At 46.7% G+C, this 21,556-nt stretch overlaps 1 protein-coding gene and 1 long non-coding RNA gene across 5 annotated transcripts in view; one reads left to right on the top strand and one right to left on the bottom strand.

Moving 5' to 3' along the window:
• The window catches only part of Tshz2 (teashirt zinc finger family member 2), a 440,243-nt gene that overhangs the window by 316,206 nt on the left and 102,481 nt on the right, over window positions 1–21,556 (top strand). The gene's annotated exons all lie outside the window — the stretch shown is intronic.
• Window positions 13,299–14,473, bottom strand: AY702102 (cDNA sequence AY702102). The gene has a single exon (NR_131974.1). It is a non-coding gene; the product is annotated as a cDNA sequence AY702102 (long non-coding RNA).

Below are 21,556 nucleotides of genomic sequence, written 5' to 3' on the forward strand. Positions count from 1 at the left end.
ACTCTGAGAGGGGACATCTGAGTAGCACACAGATGACGAGGACCCAGCCATGGCAGGATCTGAGAGAGGCGCTCTGAGGAGATTGCAAAGTTGAGGTTCTATGGAGGACATGTGGAGTACAGTGTGTCACAGGGAATATTTGAAATTGAGGAAGTCATTTATGGAAACCCATGACTGGGATAATGTCCACTCAGTGGTTGGGGCTAAAATGGAGGATACACTTGAGCCGTGCTCTCCCACACACGATCTATGCCACCATAGACTCCACCAGTCCTGCTCACACACTGAGCTTCCCTCTGTTGTGTAGAACCCGTGAGTCACCAATCAATCTCTCCCTCAAAGAAAGCATCCCAGCACACACTCTGAGATGTCAAGGGACTCTTGGGTCCCAGAGTGGCTGGTATACTAGAAAATACCAAATTCATGGTCCAGAACTTACCAAGAAAACCTGCCAAGAATGGTCAAGGGCTGTCTCCTAGAGACATACTTCTAGCCCTGTGATTGGCTGTCTTTTCCATCATTCATTGTATGGTAATGATTGACCTGGGGCTCGGGGAGGTGTAGGGAGATAGATCAAAGGGAAAGCATTTGTCACACAAGCCTGGGGACCAGGATTCAGATCTCCAGGACTCACAGGACACAGCAGCTCACACCTCCGATCCCAGCGTTCCTAGGAGGAGATGGGAGGTACAGAGAGGAGAATCTGCAGCTGCTCAAACATCATCAAACCCAGTGAGCCCGAAGCAGACAGTGGGGAAACCCTGTCTCAGACAATGTGGAAGGCCACCACTAACACCCAGTGTCGTTCTCCACGTGCGTTCCACGGCAGATAGATGCGCACCCTACACACACACATGTACATATGTGCATTTATACACACACACTCATACCACACACACACCACACACTCATACACATACACACACATGCACACACACATACACACTCACACCACACACACCACATACATACACACACTCACATACACACTCTCACACACACATTCACATACCCACACTTACACACACATACTCACACTCACACCACACACTCACATATACACACTCACACACATACACACTCACACACATACACACTCACACCACACACACATACTCACACTCACACCATACACATATACACACACATATGCAGAGGGAGATTTTAAAAAAAATGTTTTCTGAGTACAGAATCAGCATTAAATAGTCATCAGAGAAACTCCGTGCTAAGAACCTTAGAACCTAGTTCAAAGAAAGAAAATAGACAAGAGCGTCAGGGTATGATGGGCTTTGAATGGAAAGATGCAAACAGGATGGCTACAGAGCCATTGCTCTCTGCGACCCCCAGCAGTAAAAGAGTGGTCAGTTTGCCAAATACATCAGTGACCAACACTCCAAGGCCAGGCCAGAGTGAACCTGGCATTCAAGGGACAGAGAGATACTAAGGCCACAACTCTGGGAAGTTAAAAACAAGTAGAGGAGTCAGTCTGAGATCTGAACTCCACGGTGACCAGGAAGTAACATGGAGCACCTCGGGGGGTTCTGAAGAAGAGGCCAAGGTGAGACAGAGGCAGAGCCGAGACAGCACGCTATCTCAGAGGCCGGCACCGCTGTGACCAGGAAGTTCACCAGCTCACACCACTGAGTTGCCAGGAACTAGCCATAACTCCCAACATGCTCCATCTATGCTGTCTTAGGAGAAATCTATATAAACACGCAGCGGCGTATAAACGACTGGCAGTGAGTGGGTCCTTCTCAGACTTATTCCATAATAGAGTGACTGTGACTTAGCTCTTTGACAATAATGCTGCATGTCAAACCATAACAAAAATAGTGAGCTGTCCCCAGCTCCTGTGTCTTGGCTAAGCGATTGATCATTCGCAAGCCATTCACAATTGATCATTCCCTATATAGTGTCTGTGGTGAGGGATTTCATCTCTAACTTAACATTTTTCATTCCGATGTTAAGAAGGTTGACCGTGGCATGGGCCCTTTCATCCTTGGCTGCCAGGAACCTCCTGTCGAAAGCTAGTGATGAATCACAGTAACCGTTTCATGGACGTTAAGATACTTGCTTTTCCTTCCATTTGTCTTTTTTATGGTTTCCTTTTTACATCATTTCCAATCATTTCATTGCTGGATGCACACTGTCAATTAGGAAAATGTTGTGCTTTTAAAATAACCCTCGTTTGCCTTTGGAAATTCTGCATTCACCGGTGGTGGGAGGGACTAGTCGGAGAGTAGGCAGATCGATGGACTGAAGTTAATGGTTTCTATAAAATGGGATGGTTCAGAACTTTGGCCAGGAACCGATCACCCTGGTAAGAACTGTTTCTGTGGGGAAGGCAGCTTGTACCATAAATCTGAGGTCTGACTCTTCTCATCTGAAGAGTTTTAAGCTCCACGTAAAACAGGGATGTTTCCTGTTATGTGGAGGCCTTGCCAAGGAGCCTCAACTTCTGTCTCCTTTCCTGCTGAACTTTAAAACCCTGAAAGGCAACTGTCTGCTGAGGCTGTTTTGTCTAGATCTGAGCGCGGGGCAGGAATCCAACCGCCTAAGCCTCAGCTCTCTGGCTCCAACTTACGACATTCTAGGAAGCGCCTTCACCATGCAGATGCTGTGAACAGCAGAAATAACTTTAAAATGTGTCCTCTCGGCTTCCTCGAAGGAGCATGGAGGGATGGGGGTGACTGAGGCAGGCCTGGGGTTTGTCTGTGTCTCTGTGACCAAATTCTGAAAACCATTCCTGGCCAAAATGATCTCCAGGAAGGTGCTCTCCTCTACTTCCCTCCCCCCTCCCCCACCTTTTTGATGACCCCACCCACCGGTGTCAGTGTTGTGATTCTGGCATTCAGTGGCACAGATCACCATAAAACCATGGGTATTATTAACCAGAAAGTCATCTCCATGTGGAGTCCTCATAAACACCGTCCGGAATCTAGACTGTTATGGGGAAAATGACCTCAGGAAGGGAGGAGGGAGGCACTCAGGAGGGAGAAGGGAGGCAGTCAGGAGGGAGGTGGGAGGTAGTCTGGAAGAGACTTCTGGTCACTTCCACATTTGTTCAATAACCAAATGAACAGCAAACCACAAAAGAGTAAGAATTTTATTTTTAATAAAATCAGTAATATCCATTGGGGGGGAAAAAGAGAGAAAGGAAGAAACAGACACAGAGAAATGGAGGAGAGAGAGAGAGAGATTGGAGACAAATATAAATTCACACTGTAAGCATTTCAGTACACAATAGTGTTTTGTTTTGTGTTGTTTCAGGCAGGATCTATTTCAGTCAAGGCTGGCCTTGAACTTACTGTGAAGAAGGGGATGGCTGTGAGCCTCTAATATCTTTGCCTCTCTCTCCCAAAGGCTGCATTTACAGTGAGTTCCCACTTTGATTTTACACAGTGCCGGAAAGACTGAGCCCAGGCCTTCATGCATGCAAGGCAATCGATTACTCTACAACCTGAGCAATATCCCCAGCCCCAGTACACACGTCAATGTTTAGTGTACAAATTCCAGGTAAAAGCTGACCAACCAGAGTCCTCCGGACCCCAGAAACCTAGCCACGGCCTGTTTTTACAATAAAGCTTTGATAGAATAGAGCTAGACTTGGTTTCCACATTACGTAAAGCATAGCACGGTGGTAGAGTTGAGCGGCTATGATGTCCAGGTGGCCTGAACTCATGATTATTTATTATCTAACCCCTTTCAGAATAAGCCAGCTCACTGCATGTTTGTCATGGTCCTATCTACACATAACCTTACTCCTCTCAGATACATATTTCCTCTGGGTAGACACAGCCAAGATCTTGGTGAACCCCAATCTGTTAACATTCTCTTACAAGGCTCAGAAGCCCCCTCCCAGAGTTATATAGGGGAGGGAAGGTTATCTGGGGGCCGAGGGGACTCTTCAGTTGAGCAACTTTCTCTGAGTCAGCTGTTCTGTAAGTGGGGTCTTCCATAGTGTAGCTGCCCATAAATTGTCCAAGGGGCTTCCCAGGGATAAAGCTCTCTTAAAGTCACTCACACTCTTGAAAGTGACCCCAACAACCTCAGTGAGGACCAAGCTAGACTAGACAGAATCCATAGTTTGGTCTATTCGCCCTCTCAATCTGGGGGTGAAGAGACATCTCTATTCTTTCTAGGAGAAGTCACCTGATGACTTTATTTAAAATAACAGTCCATTCATAGAAACTTACAAAGGCCCCCTTCTCCCAGTGACCCCAATGGCTATGTGACCATGGATCAATGTCCAAGCCAAAAGCCTCGTCTGCCCTTAGACACTGGGTTGACAGGCCACTGTTGGAGGTGACACAGACACTTTTAATCCTAAAAGTGCTATAATGTGGGACCCTTTCAAAGGTTAAGAGTGGTAGCTGTGGAAATCCTTGCCTGGCAACAGATGAAAAACCATCAAGGTACTTAACACAACGGTACTTGACACAAAGGTACTTAAGATGAGGGTACTTAACATGAAGGTACTTTATGTTTCCTGGGGATAACTAAGTCCAACTCAGACCAATGGCCCTGAAAAAACTGGAATGCAGCTATATAAGGGCAGGCCCTGTCAAGTCCTGTCACCAAGACTTTCGGGTAGGAGTTGGATATCTTATTATCTCTCTGTTCCAGACAGGGTTACCAAGGGTGCCTGGATTCAAGGTATGTTTGTGTTGAGTGAGGCTGACTGGGGCCTGAGGTTATAGGTGTCTGGGTTTATAAAGACAGCTGGTAGATAATATTGATAATGTTTTTAGGTTTGTGCTATTGTTATGAAATGAAGTCTCGCCGGGCGGTGGGTGGTGCACGCCTTTAATCCCAGCACTTGGGAGGCAGAGGCAGGTGGATTTCTGAGTTCGAGGCCAGCCTGGTCTACAGAGTGAGTTCCAGGACAGCCAGGGCTATACAGAGAAACCCTGTCTCGAAAAACCAAAAAAAGAAAGGAAGGAAGGAAGGAAGGAAGGAAGGAAGGAAGGAAGGAAGGAAGGAAGGAAGGAAGGAAGGAAGAGGTTAAGTTTCTCACTCAGTAGCCCAAGCTGGCCTGAAACTCACTATATAGTCTAAACTGGCCTCAAATTCATAGGGACCCTCCTGCAGGGTCATGTGATGTGAAGCCTTGGTCTGTTCTCAAAGCAGTGGCTTTTTTCTTTAGGAGAACTGACCTGCAAACCTTCTCTGTCTGTCCACTCATGAGTGAGCCACACATGTGGGGGTGATTCCACCCCTAGGTCCCTTCCCAGAGCTGGGGTCTGGGCAATGTGTCTGACTTCTCTCCATTGGAAGTGTCAAGAAGTCAAACATGACACTTACCTACACAACAGTGAGTCCCCACATTCTAGAATGAAACCTTGTGCCTCTGTGTTAATTGAAAAAATATTCTCTTTCCAAAGTCCAATTAACCTTCTTGGAGGGTACTGAGTCTCTTGCTCCTGGAGAAAAACACAGACCCGTTAATAAAATTGAGTATTTTGAGGAAAGAGCCTGGACGGCTGGCTTCAGTCACTTTCAAAACCCTTGAAAGACCATGACACGGCACATATTTTGGAAAGGGAGAGAGGAACACCAGCCCTTAGCTCCATGACTGGGGCTCCCTCACTCAGCCTTCAACATACATTACACAGGTTGCGTCTCCAGCGTGTAACCGAGCGGAAGAAGTGTGGACTGGGACCTTGGGACGCTGGACCCGATGCTTCCGTCCCATGTTAGTTATTTGTTCCATTTCTGTGATGAAACACCCAGCAGAAGCAACTTAGGGGGGAACGAGTTTATTTTTGTTCCCAGTCCATGGGTGCAGGTGGCCATCACGGCCAGGAAGGTAGGGCCAGCAGGAGTGAGGGGCAGCCAGTCACATCGCATCTGCGGTAAGGAAACAGACACAGATGAACCCAGTGCTCAACTCACTTGCTTTGTGTTAACATTCAGCCCAAATCCAAATCCTCAGCCCATGGGATGCAGCCACTCACAATCAAATGGGTCTTCTAACCTTAGTTAATCTAGTCTAGATAATCACTCACAAACACACCAGAGGTCTGTCTCTTGTGTGTGTGACTCTAGAACCTGTCCGGCTGGCAATCTTAACCATGACAGATAAGATCCTCAAAGGCACCTGCCGGAGAAATCTCGTCCTGCCGTTTCCTTTGCAAAAAGATCTTCCTTTGGGGGAAAAGGATCTTTTGTCATTCTCTTCTGGAAGGATGGTAGGTACAGGAGAGAGTCTGTACTGACTTGAGGGCAGATGTCCAAGCAGGAAAGGACATGTCATGGCCCACCTTTCAAATCCACCCCCTCTTCTCTGAAAGCAGTGTGAAGGGAGCCTCGGTTACTTCTCTCTGGCATGGAGAAGGAAAACCGCTTCTCAGCCTCACTTTCTGGTCGGCCGGAGTCTTAGCTGCAAGGCGAAGTTCCCAAACTCAGCCCCTACTACAAGCCCTGTGTGCCCATGCCTAGATGACAGCCCATCTTGTCATCGGAAGGAACCCACCACCAGCACAGGGAGTCTAAGGGATTGTGATTCCTGTAACATGTTCAACAACTGTAAAAAGAAAGCTCACTTCATCCTGGACTCGGTTTGGAAAGTAGGCTCTGCGGAGGAAGAGATAAGCCCTGGAGGCTTCCACGGAGTCATCGGAAGACACGCACGTGGAGGAGTCCATTTGCTTTCAGAGGTGCCATCATGAGGAGGTGAAAGGTCACACCTGGGACCCCTTTGTGACAGGCGGGTGAGACACAGGACACACGTGGGTGCTGCTGCTGACACTAGTCATTCCCAGGGGGTTGTTGGGATTCAGAGAGGTAACAGGCAAAGATGTCGACACCCCAAAACATGTGACAGATCAGCTCGAGTCAACGCTTGCTTTTGCATTGCCATATTCTATTGAGTCTAACGTGATGTGTGCCTTTATTTTAACCCCCTCAGTGCAGATACCAACAGTTCACAGTGTTTCCTGCTGATCTTTAGACGTCATGCATGGGAGGAAGCCTGGAGCTAGGGAGCTGGCAGGTTCCAAAGTGGGGACTTCCCAGACCCATGTTTTCCCATCCCTTGCTCTTCCATCAGCCTTCACAATGTCTGGTCCTTCTGCTTGTCGTGCGTGTGGTAGCAAGATGGCAGATGTGTCTTCACCCCTCACATCTACTGTGCAAATGGAAGAATAGCATCATCCGACAGGATCATGGAAAATAATAGAATGGGGTCCGGGGAGGTTGCTTAGTCATTCAACTGTCTTCCTTGCAGGGTCTGAGCTTGGTACTCAGAAGCCATGTAAAATGAGATGCTGTGCCTTGGTACATGCAGTTGTAAGCTTGAGGGTGAGAGGCAGAGACAAGAAGGTTGCTGAACTAAACTGATCACTCAGCCTAACCTGATAAACCAACTTCAGGATATGAACAAGAGAAGGTGGTGACCAAGGACACCCAAGTTTGTCCTCTGGCTTCCACATGCATGTGCGTGCACACACACACACACACACACACACACGTACACACAAGAAAATCGGAATGAAAGAGGGAAGGAGGAAAGACAGAATAAAGGGAGAGGGAGGGAGTGAAAGACAAAGGGAAGGGACAAGAAAAGAAGTGGGCTTTGTAGGTCTGTCTGTCTGTCTGTCTGTCTGTGTTCCTAAAGAGGAAGACAAGCGTTTATGTGGACACATTTTGGTGACAGCTAAACAAACCCGCAATCTGCAGATCAGGCCAGCATCCCAGAATCTCAGGGACAGGAGCTGAAGTTTGCATATCCAGGCAGACTGTCTTTTTCCTCAGAGGCACCTCAATTTTGTCTTCACATCTTCATCTGAGTGGATAAGGCCCTCCCGCCTGCTGGAGGATGATCTCCTGCCCTTGAACACAGTTATCACACATTGTCATTGTAGCTTTAGGACATCTTTCCTGCCACACACAGGACACTGCTTCTTGCAGACCAGTGCTATCTCACAGCCATTGCAGAAAAAGGAACGATAGGGGAGAACTTCCAGCCAGGTTTGCCTTGCTCACCAGAAAAGATTTGTAAGAGGAAACAGGGTCACATGACCACTCCTAGCAGCAAAGGAGGCGGGAAGGAAAGTGTTAAGTTTTCTGGCATCCATAGGAGGGCAGGTATAGGAAGCTCAGCTGTGATTGGCATTCGGCAGGGCAGCCCTTAGCATCTTTCCTGAGCTGTTTATTTACTGGACATTTAATGAGTGCGAGAAGCTGAACAGCGTGTGATGCTCAGGTGAGCATCCTGTTATTCATTACTGAGGATAATTAAGTGACACTGGTTCCCAATGTGGAAAACTCACCCCTTCCACCCTCGGCAGCAGAAATGGCCTCGTGATGAAAGCAGTGCTGCGGGGTCTGCTCTTCTAACATTTAAGCTATAAATTAAGTTCAGGGGGCTGGAGAGGTGGCTCCTTGGCCAAGAGCAATTCCTGTGCAGCCCTGAAGACCAGAGTTCAGATCCCAGCACCCACACAACTGGACAAGCATCTCATTTCTACCTGTAACCCCAACCCCAAGGTAGACAGAGATAAGAGAACATGGGGGACTACTGGCTCCTATGTAGCCAAGAAAGGCCTCAGGTTCAAGGAGAGACCCTGCCTCAAAGGAGTGGAGAGTAAGTGATAGAAGACAGTGAATGCCCTCCATACACTAGTGTAACTACACACACACTCACACACATACACGCATATACACATACACACATACAGATACACACACACACACATACACACATGCACATACAGATACACACATATACACATACACACATATACATACACATGCACATACAGATACACACACATACACTCACACACATATAAACACATGCACATACACACAGATACACACACATACATACATACACACACATGCACATACAGATACATACACATATACACACACATGCACATACACACATACAGATACACACACATACACATGTACACATTCACACACATACACATCACATACACACTCATCTTTAAAATAAAACATAAATCCACCAGGAAAACACAAGTGGTCCTTGAGTGGTAGGAGGGCAAGGTAGGCATGAGTCAGGACAGCCGGTGCCCTGGGTTAGATTAGAATGAAGTCCCTGCATGTTATAAGTTCAGCGTCGTGTTACTCATGTTCCTGTGGTTGTGTCTTATGGTGTATGTATGAGTCCGTTTTCATCTCTGTAATGAAATACTCGAGGCTGAGAACTCTATAAAAGAATAAGGGTTTATTCAGCCCACCCTTGAGAAGTTGAATATTCACACCACATGGGATATATGCGTCACCCCAGCACTTGGAAGGCAAAGACAGGGGGCCATTGTAGAGGAGACCCTCCTGGTCTGGTGTGAGTACCAGACAAGCTGGGGCTGCATTGTAAGACCCTGTCTCAAAAGCAGACAACAAACACCCTAGCTTGTATCACCCGGGTTCACACTTACTTATTTTAGGTAATTGTATTTGCTGAGAACAAGTTTCAGTTTGTAGGAAACTGAGACCCTTCCAGAGGGTTTGTGCATGGCCCGCACCCGGTTTTCATTCATAACCTCTTTCAGCAAATGCACTAACTAGTGAAAGTCTTTCAGGCCAGCTTGCTTGGTGCTGCCCTTGCATCTGGGTTTCCCTGAAAAGCTAGTGTGTTAAAGTCATGGTCCCTGGCTTGATTCTGCCCTGAGGCTCGAGGTGGTGAATCCTCTCAGAGATGTGACTCAGAAGTGGCTTCCTGTCTTTGGGGACTTTGGGGACTCTGACCCTTTCCTTCCTCTCTCCTTTGCTTCCCGACCATTCAGTCACTCCACTATGTACCCTGTCCACCTGCCCCACAGCCCTGTCAGCAGCAAGACCAGCCAATCACAGACAAGAACCAAGAGCTCTAAGCAAAATCCACCTTTCTATTGATAACCTCATCTTACTGGGGTAAAGAGACTGCTGGGTGACACGCAGACGTCCCATAAAGTCCTCTCGTTGCTCCAGGATCCCATCCAGGGTAACTTGGCACACTTAGCTCTCACCTCTTAGCCAACACCTTCTCAGACCCTCCCCTTGGTGATGTGTCACTGTGACCAAACACTTGACAGAATTGTTATGGGAGTATATCTGTTACTCTCCGTTGCTATGATAAAAACACTCTGACCCAAAGCAACGTAAGAAACTTCATTTTGGCTTTCAGTTCCAGAGATCTGGATGTCAATAGCAGTGGGGAAAGCTTGGTCGCTAAACCTCAGAGCTGTCACAGCCAGACGTAGAAAGCAGAAAAACAGAGAACAAACAGGAAATGGGGTGAGATCATACATCCCCAAAGGCCACCCCATCCGAGTTACTTCCTCCCCCAAGATACCACGTCCTAGAAGTCCCACACCCTCCTAGAGCAGTGTCACCAAGTGGAGACCAACTGCTCAAATAGCTGAGCCCACGAGGGACATTCCTCAATCAAACCACCATACCTGGAAGTCCGCATTTCTCTCAGACCGGCAGATGCATACATACTTAGGGTAGGGGGCGCTAGATACCACCCTGACTCCACATTTTTCATTTCTTTCTGGTTCAGTGGCCACATGAGGGAGTTGCCCAAGTCCCCAGTCCTTCTATTCCTCTGAGCAATCCCGCGCGCCATCAGCAATCATTCTGTTTGACCAGTTGGCAACTCCAACCTGCCTGGCAGGGTGTGCAAAAAAAAAAAAAAAAAAGAAAAGAAAAAAAGAAAAGTAATTAGCCCAGGTGAGGCTCATTAGAGCCAGTCTGGAATTCTGCCAGCCATACCAGTCGCTCTGTGCCAACCCTTGATTTTAATATCAATGGTGGTGCTGACAAGGGCCAGGCAGGCTGGGAGGAAGCGTCCCGGCAGCCCTCTTCCCTCCCCTCCCACCTGCTCTCACAGCGAGGTGAGGCAGGGGCTGCATCAAATCAGAGCTGGCTCCTGAGTCCGTTTCCTGGGCCTCCATTCTCTAACAGGCTGGGCCCCAGGTGATCTTAAACATTAAATGAAGCTCAGAAAATGAGACACCTAAGAGAGCCAGGAATTAATAGCCCATCCCAGGCTCCAGCAGAACTCCTGACTGAACATCCCTTGTCAATTTCCTTGGAATTCATTTGGGGTTTTGTTACTGGCAAAGATTCCGACAGAGAGCTCACAGTTCTGGGGTGTTTCCGCCATGAGTTCTCAGTGCCCCAAGTGTGTTCTTGTTCTCATGCAAAATTGAAAATGGGCCGCAATAGCCAGCCCTATCTTTTCTCCCCATAAACTGAGATACTTCTGTGGATGCAGTGCATGCAGAGTAGACTGTAGACTGGCCTTTGATACTGCAAAGATGCCAGCTAAAGATTTTCGCTACAGGCAGGGTGTGGAGCAAAGGTAAGTGGGTCTCTTGTGAATTCAAGGCCAGCCTAGTCTATATAGAGTTCTAAGCCAGCCAGGGCTATGCTACATAGTAAGACCTCGAGCACGCGTGCGTGTGTGTGTGTGTGTGTGTGTGTGTGTGTGTGTGTGTCTGTGTGTCTGTGTGTGTCTGTGTGTGTCTGTGTGTGTCTGTCTGTGTGTGTGTGAATGATCACCATCATTATCATCATCACCACCACCACCACCATTATCTGCATCATCAACGTCAGGCGCTGAGGATTTAGCAGTTAGGTACCAGGCTTTACATTCTATTGTCTTCTCTCAACAAATGTTGGTGCTGAGCAATGCCCTTCCCACAATATTTCAGAGAAAACAGGCTTAGTGAGCTAATACCTGCTTGGTTGGGACCAAGTTTATTCTTGGTGTGCAAAAGTTTGGGGACAGAGTCAGTTGCCTTAACATTCCAGCTAAAAGCCAAGAGCTGTTGGTTGATTTAAAAAAAAAAAAGTAGAGTAAAAAACAAAATAGAGAAAAGGAAAAAGAAGGGTGTGACTCAGGTAAACCAACAGAATCATATTCCTGTGGTACACGCAGGAGGGAGAAAGTAGGACCGTGGCATTGTACGACCTTAAGCATAAAAGATGGATTCCAATTGGCTGCCTTGCAAGAGATGGGTCTGAGCTTCGAAAGGTCAAAAATAAAATTTGAGGCTTCTGGTTTCTTACTTGTTCAAACAAAAACAAAAACAAAAACAAAAACAAAACATGCACTATATTAAATAGCGCGACCTATTCTCCATTTGTTAAGATGTACTTACAATTACACGCACAACCATACATACAAACACACACGCACACACATATACATATATCAGTTACAATGGGTTGTCATCAATATATTGTGTGTGAAAGAGAGAGGATGTGTCATTTGGGTGTGAACAGCAAATATTAACTCTGGAAAGTTCTGTCAAGTCCAGCATCCCATGTGTGCCCGGGGGAAGCTCCCAGAGATGTAGGAGAGGCTTGTCGGTGAGGGACACATCTGGCAGGAAGTCATGTTCATTTTGACTTGAGGTAGAGGAATCCAACAGATGTGTGCTCTGTGTGTGTGTGCGCGCGCGCGAGAGAGAGAGCGCACTGTGGGTGAGAAGGCACAGAACGAGGGGACACAGAGTCTGGAATCAGGGATCCCCCCCCCCCCCCCGCCAAGAGACAGACCAGCCTGTGCAAGAGAAATGAGAACAAAGCAGAGATTCCCACCACAAGGCACCACCGGAAGCTTCCTAATGAACTAAGTTGATCTGGAACATTGGATGCTTGGCTCATGGTGGGAGGGAGGAAAGGAATTACCTGAGGAAGCAAGGTCAGGAATAACCCACCTAGAGCCCCTTCCCACCCTCCCGCTAACATAGAAAGCCCTGGTTTTAAAAAGAAAAGCAGGGGTGGGGGTGGGGGTGGGAGAACCAAGCAGTAGTCTCAGAGGAACGGGGCTGCTCAGAGTCGCAGCCTTCTGTGCTGAGCACCTAAGCGGCATCTGATGAAGCTGCCTCGCTAGAAGTCAGAGCCTCTTGGTAACCATGACTCAGAGCCTCAGCGCGGGTGCAAAAGAATTCACCAAATGAGAGTTTGCTGGGTGCGCGCGTTTAGAAATTGGATCCCCCCCCCTTCCCGTTCCCCATTATGTTGATGATATCTTTCATCCCCAAGACTGGGGCCGAGATCCTCGCTCCTCCTCCCCTCCCTCTGTAATCCTCACCCCTCATTTCTCTCCTCTCCCCATCCCCAGCATTTCGCCACCCCTAAGGCAGTGGCAGGATTCCAAGGAGTTCATTAAAGCCTGCCACCACCCTGTTGCCCACCAGGCATTCCCAGCAGCCCCCGGGGCCATGGCGGTCTGAGAGCAAGACAGTCACTTGGAAGGGAGTGGTCGGCTCTGAGGATAGGGGGACCCACCCTCACCCCCCGCCCCTTTGCACGAATGAGAGGAGACAGCAAACAGTTAATGGTTTAATCCTTTACAGAAAAAGTCACGGCAGACTCGCGATTCTTGATGGTAATGAAGGTGTCACACATTGTCTAGAGAAAGTTGTGCCTGGCAATCTTCCCTTTTTCGGATGCCTACCCCAGTGACATTTCATCTCACATCCACCTTAATGAAATGCATAATTAACATATTCTAATTGTGCTGAGCGCTGCGATGATTTTGACAGAACTCACTTTCCATGTCTAATTTGATGCTAATTTAATCTGTTCCTCTCCCGCTGACATGACCTTTCTTGATTGAGTTTCACTGAGGAAATTTTTTGATGGATTGATTTATCAGCAGTGCGGAGACAACAAAGGCTCAGGGTGTGTGACAGAAAATAGGAAGGGACCGGCCCTCGAAGCCAGTGCGCTCTGAACTTGCTGGCTGGAATGTCCTCTTCCCAGAGACAGCTTGTCTGATCTACTGATGGAATTTGAGCAATGTGACATTTGTGGGTGGGTTTGATCTTCCGATAAAGACGGTAAATATCTTATTGTGGCTGTAGCATTTTGCACAGAAAGCCCAGGCACCATGGTCGCAGACTCTTCTGTGGATTCATCTCTTCTAGCCTTGATCCCTGGATAAAATGTAGTGTCGGGTAGATTCAACCCACAGGGAAGGTGGCAAGGCAGGAAGACAGTGTCCATCTTAAATTGTCATGAAAAAAAGGCATTTCCACTAGGGCATGGGGCACGGATTCTCTGCTTAGGCTAAAACCTGCCCTTGGATAAGAATTGTGGGTTTTCCTGCAGAGTTCCCCACACCCTAATACATCCAGTTCCAGGTCTGAGTCACGTAGGTCAGGACACAGAGTGAGAGCTGTGAATGTCCTCAATTCTCAGACTCAACTGGCCGAAGGAACATTCGTCTTCCTCAGGCTGCAGACACAAGTCAAAGCCAGACCCCGGGTTCCAGATGACTCACACAGAACAACCCGTGAGCCTGCACGCTATATAAAACTGGCTGGGTTTTTTCCAGCAGATTTTAAGCCTTGGATCTGCATGGTTAGGTCAGAGTGTCTCAGCCAGTTCCTCTGAGGTCATTTCAGGACAGGGGATTCTTTGTTGGAAAGCGGAGGAGTACCCCATTCTTCCGAGGGGGTACCCCCTCCCTCCCAGAGTCATGTCAGCTAAAACTATCTACAAGCTCTCTCTATATCTCCCTATGGCCAAAAGAACCTTCCAACTGAATACCCCTGACATCATAATGTCACATGTGACATCATAATGACACAGCCCCAGCTGGACTCCCTGCCCCTCCTCCTTCTCAATGCCCCGTGTCCCCTCACAGTCTGGCAACCCAAATCCTACCCAAGTGCTTCCCAGCACCTCTTCTGTCAGAGCACAGATGAATACAATGTATGAAGTATTGATTTATCTATGGTCGGTCTCCACTCATTAACCTATGTGCCCCATAAGATTAGGACCTTGTCAGATCTTTTCCTCTCTCTGTTTTGCTTTGCTTAATTAGGGTAAAACACATAGGATACAAAATTAGTCTTTTGGGTTGTATTTTTTGTTGTTTTTGTTTTTTTTTTTTTTTTTTTTTTTTTGAGACAGGGTTTCTCTGTGTAGTCCTGGCTGTCCTGAACTCATTCTGTAGACCAGGCTGGCCTCGAACTCAGAAATCCACCTGCCTCTGCCTCCCAAGTGCTGGGATTAAAGGTGTGCACTGCCACCACCCGGCTAAGAGTGTATGTGTGTGCCCTCAGAGACCAGAAGAGGGTGTTGGCCCTCCTGGATCTGGAGTTACAGGCAATGGTGAGATGCCCAATGTATGTACTGAGAATTTTCCTCTGGTCCTCTGCAAGAGCAGGACATCTCTTAACCACTGAGCCCAATCTTGTTTTAGCCATGTGAAGTGCACATCTACACCACATCCTCATTTCAGAACGTTTTCCTCATCCCTACAGGGAGACACACACGCAACCGACTTCTCCCCTTTGGCCCCCTGGGAACCAGTCATCTCCTCTCTGTGACTGGGAATCTGCCTGTTCAGGACACTTCATACATGCAGAGTCATGCATGTAAGTAGAGTGGCTTTGAGAGAGGATCCACCCAGCGACTCCCTGATAAGCTGAAAATGAATTTGCCACATAACTCAGTCATTCCACTCCAACGTATATATCAAGAAGAATTGAAAGCAGAAACTCTTCAAAACCTTCTTAAAGAATTTAAGCTGTAAAACTGCATACAGTAATAATCATAGGTGTACTGGTCACTGCAGCCGAATGGTACCCACCCCCTGACAACCGCAACGCAAATGTGCTGTGTCCATAAAGGGAAGTGGGGGGCTGATGTGTGCGCCCCAAAGGCAAGCCTTGCCTGTTCTTTCTGCAGTGTGTCTTCATCAGCAAGAACAATGCCAGGCACATAGTAGGTATCCTGTAAATACAGTCTGGACACATGAAAGCTATAAAAAAAAATAAAAATAAAATAAAATAAAACAAAACAAGAAAACCAAGCAAGTAGAATTGTGACTAAGGAAAGACAGCCAGAAAATGCTGGTGGTGACTGTGTTTCTTTCAGTTTATGAAATAGAAAGGGAGGGAGGGAGGGAGGGAGGGAGGGAGGGAGGGAGACGTTAAAAAACAAAGCCAAACTGAAATTGGCCTGTACATGTTTTTCTTTGTAGACTAGCTGGGTGGGAGAGGAGGGCCAGTTTTATGAAGGATACTGAACTTGTATGCTGCGCAGTGGTGTGATGATCTGCCTCATTGTATCCAGTTTTCTTTTTGTTTCTAAGCAGATGAGCTCAGGGTGCCCACAGTAATAGACATTTTTCTTCAAAGCGGTCTCCCCCGGGAAGATGAAATATTCATTCCAGTGGTTACTGCTCCTGCAAAGACTCTTTGCAGTATGTCTTCAGGAGTTGCCTTATGAGCCCCACAAGGCTAGCAAGCTAACGAGATTATAATCATTATAATCACACTTGATCATACATCAAAAGCAGTTTAACTCAATGAAATGACCTGGCCTACTTTGATAGCCTGTATGTTAGCTGGCGTCTGGCTTTGTTCATGGGCTAAGTTGCTCCGTGACTCTAAGCTGGGCTAAGTACCTGAATGTGCAAATACAGAACCAAGCAAGATGGAGCACGTCTGGGGGCCAGCCACCTTGGGTTTCAGTTCCAGCTTTGCCACTAACTGTAAGACTGTGCCTCAATTTCCCCCTCTGTAGAAGTCCATAATAATCACCCTACATCAAGAGTTCTGTCAGGGGTTGCGTTAGTTAATACCTGCATACAACAAGCAATAAGCAATGTCCAGGCCCTGCTGAGACTCTCTAGGCATGAGTTCTCATAAAAGATATGAATGAGCCAATTTAGTATTGTGTGGCTTCCAAAGGTCAGAAATGGGGGATACTTAAAAAATAATTTCTACTAAGGAATCAAGCACAGGACTGAAGAGATGGTTGGTTCTGTGGTTAAGAGCCCTCACTGCTCTTCCAGAGGACCAGAGTTCAGTTCCTAGCACCCTCATCAGGCACCACACAACCACTTGTTGATCTAAGGACTCTGCTTCCCTCTGCTGGCCTCCAGAGACACCTGCACATGTGCACACACACACACACACACACACACACACACACACACACACACAGAAAATTGACCTGAGTTTCTTGACTCACCAACTCATCCTTGAATTCTGTCAACCTCTTCTGTCATCTACTAATGACACAGAGCCTCCTGCCTTCCAATGGCATTGGGCTTTTGGGATGACGCCTGGCAATCTTGAGAACCCGAACCATCTATCTTGCTTTCTCATAGTCCACAATGGCCCCGGTAAAGTCCCTCTGCCATTCACAGGCTGTGAGATTAGGAAGTGGGCGTCTCAGGGATCCTTATCCAGGCCACCAGAAATGACCTCCTTTGGACATACTGTGATGCTTGTCAGTGGAGTTCTTTCCTGTGTCTCTATGACAATGTATGTGTTAATTTGAAGAAAGAACAGAGTTTGGAGGCACACCCAGAACTCAAATTTGAACAGACATCACAATCCTTTGCAGTTGTCTGCCTTGGTGGTTTTGTAAGAAATGTACATTTGGCCAAGAATCCCAGGCTAGCCTCACATAAATGCCATATTGGAGACTCTCTGCACTTAGCTGTGTGGTCATAGCATTGCACTGCTACCTATGAATACCATGTTGCATTGTGCCTGTCCAAGGCCCACCCAAATAGTCACTGACAAGTCAAAAACGTTACTCTGTTCTATTCATGCAACATCTATGCATAAATAATACACATTGTATAGGTTAACACAGTTTCTTAGGGAGGGGCTCTGTAGTACTGAAAGTGGTGACTATTTTCCACAGAAATGAAATAGATCTTGTCTGTTCTGCCAACATTCCACAAGGAGAAAACCTGTGTTTGTTGGAATACTGTGTAACCTGTGGCCACTTTGATATTCCCTGGTGTATGAAACAGACTCTGAGAAACCAGTCTGACTCAAGGTGGTGCTCCCTAGCCAAGTCTTTTTCTTTAGAACTGTTGTCTTCTCAAACTATTATTATTTATTGTTTGTGTGTGTGTGTACTCACACATGCACACATGTGTATTTGTGCCATGACATACGTGTGGACAACCTCTTAAGAGTCAGTTCTCTCCTTCCAACATGTGGGTCCCAGGGATTGAACTCCAGTCTCCGGGTTTGGCAGCAAGCCTCTTTACTGACTGAGCTCATCTCTCTGGCCCTGGAATAGTTCAGTCTTGATAAGCCAGGGTCCAAGGATCCCAGCGGTTGTGGAATGACTTACTCAGCGGCTCCAGCCATAATTTTTGGCCTCTGAATATTTCTGGGTGTGATTTTGTTTTCATTTGTCAGTCTAAAATGAAAATGTAAGATTTCAATGACAACCCAGGAGAGAGAAGCAAAGAAGGGGCGATTTACATTTGATTTGGACAAGAATAATTTTGTCAACTTCTTATCTGCCAATACTCAGATTTTTGAAATAAAAGCAAACTGTTCAGTAACCCACACCATTTTTTCTTTATTGTGATTTTTTAATTTTTTTATTTTGTGTGTGGTTTTTTAATGTAAACTTTTTTAGGAATCTCATTCATAAATACTGTGTTTACATGTTTATTTTTACCACTCCCTTCAGCTCTTTCCATGCCCCACCAACTCCCTCCCCAAAATCATGACCTCTTCCTACTGTTGCTACATATATAATATATACATGTGTATAAAAATGTGTGTGTGTGATATACACACACCACATCTGCTACCAAGACTATTTAGTGTTGCATGTGTGTGTGTGTGTGTGTGTGTGTGTGTGTGTGTGTGTGTGTGTGTGTTCAGGGCTGACAACATGAGATTGGCTAACCTGTGGCAGGGCTCACCCTTGGAGAAGCCTGTCTCTCCCTCTCCCTCTCTCAGCAGCTAGTGACTGTCTATAGCTCTTCGTCTACGGATTCAGCCTTGTGAGATTTCCCCCATCTGTGGTGGCAGGTGGACTGGTATTGTCATTATGCAGATAAATCACACTTTTAACCCAGAGTCACCTATTGAAATGTGGAATGCATTGTTTCTTATGAAAGCCGAGCAAACTTCAGGCTTCAGCAAGTTCAGCCAAGGTGGGCATGGAGACCGGCGTCTCTATCTCAGCATTGCCAAGGCTGAGGTAGGAGTATCTCAAGGTTGGGACCAGCCTGAGCTAACTACACAGTGAGCTGTTGTCTCAGACTGACAACAGTATGTTTGAGAAAGTAACACAGTAGCAGAGCCTAAAGACTTCACAACAGAGGGGGTTGAGGGAAGGAATATTTTTTGTGTGTGTTTTACAAATTGGATTTTCATGACACCTTCAGGGTGCCAGTTTCGTATTTACAAGAATCAATCAGTTCTCTTTCAATAGAGGCATCACTCTGGGTCGCCTGTAAGATTAACACAATTACCATTCCAAAACTCTGAAGACTGTCAGTAGTTGGCTGAATGCTAACGCCTGTCTCCCAAGCTCCCTGTCCCATGTTTATGCAGTCAGGCACTAATCTCGGACCATCTGTGAAGGGCCCACTAACTCCAGGGTCTACGAACAGATACCACTGACTCCAGGTCAGTAGGTCACTACTCCTTAGGCACAGAAATGCTCCCAACCAGACAGGCCTGGACCCTTTAAAATAAGAGCTTATTCTCTGACCAGAAGCAAAAGAGGTTAGAGAGGTGATGGAGAGACCACCTGGGGGCTGACAGTACTTGCTGCTCTTCCATTGGACATGAGTTTAGTTCCCAGCACCCACACCAGATGGCTCACAACCATCTATAACTGCAGCGTTAGGGCAATACACTGCCCTCTTCTGGTCTCTGTAAGCACTGCACTCATGAGCATACACGCACACAGATGCATATGTACATAATTTGAAATAAATCTTTTTTAATTAAAAATAAACTCTAAAAAAGAATTTAAAGGGGTCAGAGAAATAATGTCCCACAGAGAGCCAAAAAAAAGGAGAAAAAGACTCAGACCAAACAGGTTTGAATTCAAAGTCCCCCTGTTGGTACTTGTGAGACCTTTTTACAATGTTCCCCACTATTCTGTGACTCTGCTTCACTGGTGTGTTCCCGTCATTCCTCCCTAAGCTCGTTGGGAGGAATGAAGAGAGGAAAGTGCATCTAGAGCGCTGCGTATCGCACATCTAATGAGCATGAGGAAAGACAAGTATTCAGTTCGTTTAAGGTTTAACTTTCTTTTTCACATGTATATGTCCACATGTAAGTGTGCAAGTGTCCACATGTAAGTGTGCAAGTGTCCACATGTAAGTGTGCAAATGCCCAGAGAGGCCAGAACACATCATCATCTGGAGCCTGGGTAATAGACAATTGTGAGCTGCCCAATGTGGGTGCTGGGGATCAAATTCAACTCTTCTGTGAGAACAACAAGCATTTTTAAACACTGGTCTGTCTCTCCACCCCTGAACTATTATATTTTTAAAATTATTCCGCTTAAAGTATCATTCTCTGACTTTCTTACCATCTGAGTTTATATTTAAAACCATGTAAGTTTTCATGGAGGGGGATAGATGGGTCTGCAAGTTGCGAGTGTCATGTGTCACGTTCAGCGTTGGCATACAGTAAGCTCAACACCCATCTGTCTTCTGGGCCCCTCCCCTAAACTCATATTCCTTTTTGCCCTGGTGTAGCACACAGTCAGCCAACCCTCTAAGTTTCCAAAAGCGCTTTAATAGCCCCACAACACTTGCAAATCTGTGACCTACTTTCACACAGGCCCACTGGGAAACAGGACAATGGTCCTAAGAACTCATTTAGGCCAAACTGATCCTGGCTAACCAAGGCTTCACTTCACATGCACACACTTCACTAGCAGATCTTGGTACCTGACCGGGAAGACCGGGGTGGGAATTTTAGACATCAGCTTCAGGGATGGAAGAAGGATAATTTGAGGGTAAAACTTTCTGATGTTGATGGAAACAGCCGTTGTACATAGTAAGTGTCCTGTGGCACCTGGAAAGGAGTGAGTGGGCTTAGTGACAGAGACTAAGGAAAGAATGAAGCTCTGTGCACAGCCACCCAATCCTCCTTCATGGTGTATAGCTGTCCACTGTCGGTAATTTGGCTGATAAGTATTTATCATGTGCTTCTATGTAAATTGTGTCCTAGAAATGTTTATATCTGAGCTGAGAGTGGCACATTTGCTTAATTCCAGCCCTCAGGGGACAGAGATGAGTGGACTTCTGTGAGTTCAAGGCCAGCGTGGTCAACATGGAAAATTCCAGGGTAGCCAGGGCTACATAATGAGGTATAATCTTTAAAAAACAACAATTTTCTTTTCTGTCAAGAACTAGTCACCCCTACTGTCTTATATCTTGCTCCCATTGTGATGAAACATTCTGACAAAAGCCACTTAAAGGAGAAGCGCCTCACTGTGGCTCCCAGTTCAGGGTGCAGACCACCATAATGGGAAAGAACTCAAGGGAGCCTGGAGCAGCTGCTCACAGGATCCACAGTCAGGAAGCAGAGATGTGTACACTGCTATTCAGTTCTCTTCCACGTTATATAGTCTGGATTCTAGCCAGAAAACTATGTAGGTCTTATCCACCTCAATTAACATAATCTAAATTGTTGCGGGAAATATTAAAAATGAACAGGCATGTTCCCACGCTTGTGCCTAGCTACTCTCTGCCCTTACAGCCTGGCTGACCATGCACTGGCAGGCAATGGCCGACCTATTTTTATCTTGTGGAGATTCTGACTCAGAACTCCACAATCTC

The sequence above is a fragment of the Mus musculus genome, chromosome 2 (genome assembly GCF_000001635.26).
Source record: "Mus musculus strain C57BL/6J chromosome 2, GRCm38.p6 C57BL/6J".
In the NCBI taxonomy this organism is placed as follows: domain Eukaryota; kingdom Metazoa; phylum Chordata; class Mammalia; order Rodentia; family Muridae; genus Mus; species Mus musculus.